Source organism: Galeopterus variegatus, unplaced genomic scaffold, assembly GCF_000696425.1.
Source record: "Galeopterus variegatus unplaced genomic scaffold, G_variegatus-3.0.2 Scaffold60, whole genome shotgun sequence".
In the NCBI taxonomy this organism is placed as follows: Eukaryota; Metazoa; Chordata; class Mammalia; order Dermoptera; family Cynocephalidae; genus Galeopterus; species Galeopterus variegatus.
Window position 1 is genome coordinate 856,800 of NW_007726171.1, and position 5,295 is coordinate 862,094.

The 5,295-nt window shown below is 45.3% G+C and overlaps 1 protein-coding gene across 1 annotated transcript in view; it reads right to left on the reverse strand.

The window, feature by feature from the left end:
* Positions 1–3,199: 3,199 nt before the first annotated feature.
* The window catches only part of CBX5 (chromobox homolog 5), a 48,914-nt gene continuing 46,818 nt past the window's right edge, over positions 3,200–5,295 (reverse strand). The window contains exon 6 of the mRNA XM_008576188.1: positions 3,200–3,487. The gene's annotated coding sequence lies outside the window, so the exon portion shown is untranslated. The remainder of the gene's footprint in view (positions 3,488–5,295) is intronic.

A 5,295-nucleotide genomic window follows, 5' to 3' on the forward strand; every position in this document is an offset into this window, starting at 1 on the left:
GCAGGCCAAGCCTGAAACTCCCGATCCCGGTTCCTCCATCTCTCTTGAACTGGACTTGGTCGATATCTCCTGTGCTCACCTTTCCCTGATGCCTTGGGCCAGGACTAGTGCATAGGCTCCTAGGTGGTAGCCCGGCCTCCGTGGTCACCTTGCCAAAAAACGGGTCTGATCATGGTCAACAGCTTAAAACTCTGTAGCCTCTTCAGGCTTGCAGAATAAAGCTTATATTGCTTGTTCTCGCCAAGGAAAGCCTCTCACATTGTGCCAGCATCCCCCTTTTCTATCTTTATCTCCTGCATAGTGGCCAGACCCAGGCACACAACAGCCTGCACTTCAGTTACACAAAACTGCTGGACATTTCCTAAACTCCTCTGAGTTCTCTCTTGGCCTAGCCTTTACCTACACCTTGCTTCTAGCTGGTGTGTACTTATGCTCTCTTGTCTGCTTGACAAACACATCCTTTGAAAATCAGTGCTTAGATGTTCTTTCTTCTGGGCAGACCTCCCTAATTCCTCTCTCCCCTGGCAATTGGTAATGAGATCTATTAGTACTCACTGCATAAACATTTGGTCAGTTGCACTCACCAGATTGTGATCTCCCTCAGTTAAGACAGGGACCATGTCTGTTCTTTGCTGTGACCCACTTCTGGGCACAGAGTCTGGAGCCCAGAAGATGCTCAGAGATACTTAATGAGTGAATGAGTAAGTGAAGCCCTGACTTTCAGGAATCCGAATAACACACACACAGAGACACTCAGGGCTTTGCTGGTCCCAAGTAGCCTTTACATGACATCTGTGAGCCCATAGGAGAGCCTCTCCCCCTGGTACGTTTTGGGTCCTCACATATCTCTTCAAGCATCCCTAAGATTGTGAGGAGTGAGAAACCAGGGAGATTGTGTGTGGAGAGTTGATGCAGTAAAAGAGTACTGGACTCAGAGTCCAGTGGTTTAAACTCTGGCACTGCATGGCCTTGGAAAAGTAACTTCTTCTGAGACTATTTCCCCAACTGTAAAATTGGAATAATATTAATTACTTAATAGGGATTTTCTAATGTTTGAATGAAATAGTGTATGAAATGCTTACTACATGTCAAAAAGTGTTGGATTCCTTGAAATTCCAGGCAGATGATATGAGATACCATCTCGCTCCCTTGCTCCTGGGAAGAAGAGAATCTCCACTAACAATCCAGGCCAAAAGGTGTAAGGAATTTCACCAGGATGCATTCTGCAAGAACGTGTGGTACAGCAAGATATCCCTATGGTAGCATGGGAGTCGTGCCTGCTTGTCTGCTGAGTACAGTGCTCTATGCTGTTCCCACAGTGGCTACCAGGGGGCAGCACAAAACCCCAAATCATGTCAGGCTGCCTAACTGGATAGAGGCAAGGATCCTTCTGGGTCTTCCTCTGAAGACTGAGTCCTGGTCTGCACATCCCTCCCGTCCCACATTCCCCTCCCAGGCAGGTCTTGGTGTACCCTTCTCCCCTCCACCACAGTGCCTCCTGTCTTTTCCTGTGGCTTTATGCTCCCTTGACAAACTTTCAAGTGTCCAGACTTCCTAAATGCCCAGGCTGCCCTTAACCGTGGCCAATCATGCCCTAAGTGGGCATCCCAGGATTGGGAGGGCACAGCTAAAGCCTCTGGAACAGAACTCAGCTGGGAAGATAGACCTGGGTTCCAAGCATGGCTCTGCCACTAACCAACTGTGACACCTTGGGCAGGTCACAGTCTTCTCCTGGGTTCACTTTCCCCTCAGAGTTGTAAGGTATTAATGTATTGATTGCATGGAAAATTCCACTTTGATCTATGCATGTTTGGTTAAATATTGTTCCCTGTGACTCCACACAGGTATCACCCTACTGCTGCTCTGGCTAGAGCCTCCTTCACACCAGACCTATTTCTGGTCTTGTCTCAACTTCTGGAACTGGTGACAAGACCTGTCATCCCTAACCCCAACTCCTCTTGGATACACAAACCAAGTCCTACTGCACTGAGAGATAGTTTGGATCCAGCTTCACATCAGACAGGGGTGTGCCTAACATCAAGAGAATTGATACAATCCCACCTATAAAGTCCCACCAGGAATCTTTCCTAAGCGAGACAACTGAAAACTCAGCTACCTTATAGGAAGGAGGCTCTTGTGTGTCTGTAAGGGATTATGACATCCAAGAAGCGGGATACCAATGGAATCCCCAGACTCTCACCTCCCATCCCACAGACAGGAGGGCTTGGTGAAGTTGCCCTTGCTGAAGTTGCCCTTCCTTTCATGGTAGTGGTGCACAGGAGATTCCTGGACAAAGGTGACCTTCCCTCACATGGTGCCTTTTCCTTTACTCTCTACCATTCCTCAGCTCATCCTTCTCACCTTTCTTTTCACTGTCTTTTCTTTTCCTCTTCTTTCATACACACCCTTTCTACTTCCATTTCTTTTCCACTCTTTCTCCTGGGGTTTGGTTTCCTCCCACCCTCCTCACCCTCTAAAAATCCTATCCTCTCTCCATCCCAAATGCTTTCACCTGAAACCACCACCACTAACAGCTTTCCATCATCTCTCTCCAATTCCCCCTCTGTCCTCTGTGCTTCCCCTCCCAGGCCTGAGGCACCACAAGGGCCCAAGTAGCTTATGAGCCACCTTTTGGAGATCCCAGACTTAGAAACTAACACCCTCTGGTGCTTTGAGGGTCGCAATGCACAACCTCACTGCTGGGATCAACCTCACTGATAAGGATTGAGATCAAGATAGTCCCACGCAGAAAGCAGGAAAGCAGAAGGGAGGACTGAGGAGCCAAGAGGTAGCCAGACAGTCCAGGCAGGGAAGGTCTTGCTAACCACTGTTGGTGTTCTTGGTGAGTTTCACACTTGTTGGTGATGGTGAAAACAAGTCCAACCTTCCTCAATGTCATATCACGTCATTCTTTAAATTATTTTTACATCCTTGTTGATTTTTCCATCTTTCAGAAAGTTTATAACCAACTATGTGTTAGACTGTGAGCTCTGGAAGATAGGGATGACAGGTGACTCCATCAGTAAATCTCTTTGCACACTATCCCATGGGAACAGATATTTAATAAAGGTTATTTTGGGTTGCTGTCATTGATTAGATAATGAGGGCAATGGAGTTGATAATGATGGCCATGAAAGGAGTGTGACTATGGTTAAGCTAATGATGGTGACAGTGAGGGTGCTGACCAGTGGTGATAAAGATAGCACTGGTGAAAATGAAGCAAGTGGGAATCATGATGCTGACCATTCATTCATCCCACAAATATTTAATAAGCACCTGTCATGTGTTACACACTGAGCCAGGAATTGAAGATCCAGAGATGACCTAGAAATGGACTCTGTCCACAGGAACGCACAGTTTATTTTATAATATCAATGAAGTGCATCCCGGGGATAAGCCCACCTGGTCCTGGTCCTGGTTAGCTCATGTAGGAGAGTGTGCTGCTGTTAACACCAAAGTCAGGGGTTTGGATCCCCATACCAGCTAGCTGAAGAGAGAGAGAGAGAGAGAGAGAGAGAGAGAGAGAGAGAGAATGAAGGTCAAAACCATATGATCATCTCACCGGGCTGTGAAAGCACCAAAGTGGGAGTGAGTAATTCTTTTTTTTTTTTTTTTCGTCTTTTTTCGTGACTGGCAACGGATCGCAACCCTCAGTGTTGCGCCCACACCTCGCTCAGCCAGTGAGCGGCCAGTCTGTATGTGGGATCCGAACCCTCGGCGGGAGCGCTACCACGCTCCCAAGCGGCGCACTGTAGCAGTGCGCCACCGGGCCGGCCCTGGGAGTGAGTAATTCTACTTGGAGTAATTCATGAGGGTATCAGGGAAGAAGGAATCACTGAAAATATGCAGGGTGGATTGGGGGGCAGGGGCATTGTAATCTGAAGGACCAGCTTGTTGGGGCCTGAAGCATAGTTCTGTGAAATGTTGGGAGGGATGCAAGGAGAAGGGAAGCAGGAGAGAATGCAGTAAAGGGAGATCTGAGTAAAACTGTGAAGGGTCTACATTTGAGGAGTCTCCAGGATCCTTAGGAGGAGGCAGCAAAGGGAAAGTGGATACAGAAAGAACAGTAAAACAGTTGAGTTCTAGAGATACAGGTTTGAGGATCATGAACCCACCCACAGTGGTTGAAATAAGGAGAGTGTATGAGGTATTTCAGAAGGAGAAAACAAAGTGGTATAAGAACAAGAGCTGAGAATGGAACATTGGAACCACCACTATTTCAAAGGTACAAGACTGAGATAAAGTGGCCAGAGAAGTAGAAGGGGGCTCTCCAAGACCTTTGATTCTGATACAGAATCCATATATAGTACATTGATGATCATTTTAAATAATAATTATTAAGAATATATAGTGCTCCTGATGAATATAGATACAAAATCTTCAATAAATTACTAGCAAACTGAATTCAATAGCATATTAAAAGGATCAATCACCACGATAGAGTAGGATTTATCCCAGGGCAAAGATGGTTCAATATATGCAAATCTGAACTGGCCAGTTAGCTCAGTTGGGTGAGCATGGTGCTGTTAACACCAAGGTTAGGGGTTTGGATCTCCGTATAGGCCAGCCGCAAAAAAAAAAAAAAAAAGAAAAAGAAAGATAGAAAGAAAAGAAAAGAAAAATATGCAAATCTATAAATGTGGTACATTAACAGAATGAAGGTCAAAACCATATGATCATCTTATTAGATGCATTGAAAGCATTTGACAAAATTCAACATCCTGTCATAATAAAAACACGCAACAAGTTAGGTATAGAAGGAATGTACCTCAACACTTAATAAACTCCATATAGGACAAGCCCACAGCTAACTTTATACTTGATGGTGAAAAGTTGAAAGCTTTTCACCATTGAGTATAAAGACAGAAAGACAAGACAAGGATGCCCATTCTCACCACTTCTATCCAGCACAGTGCTGGAAGTCCTTGTCAGAGCAATTAGGCAAAAGAAAGAAATAAAGACATCCAAATAGGAAAGGAAGTAGTGAAATTGTCACCATTTGCTGATGACATGATCTTGCATAAAGACTCCACCAAATACAATAAACTCCACCAAAAACTAATAAACAAATACAGTAAAGTTACAGGTTACAAAATCAATACACAAAATCAGTAGCATTTTGGGCCAGCCCATGGCTTACTTGGGAGAGTGTGGTGATGATAACACCAAGGCCACGGGTTTGGATCCCGTATAGGGATGGCCGGTTAGCTCCTGGGTGAGCGTGGTGCTGACAACACCAAGTCAAGGGTTAAGATCCCCTTACTGGTTATCTTTAAAAAAAAAAAAAAAAAAAAA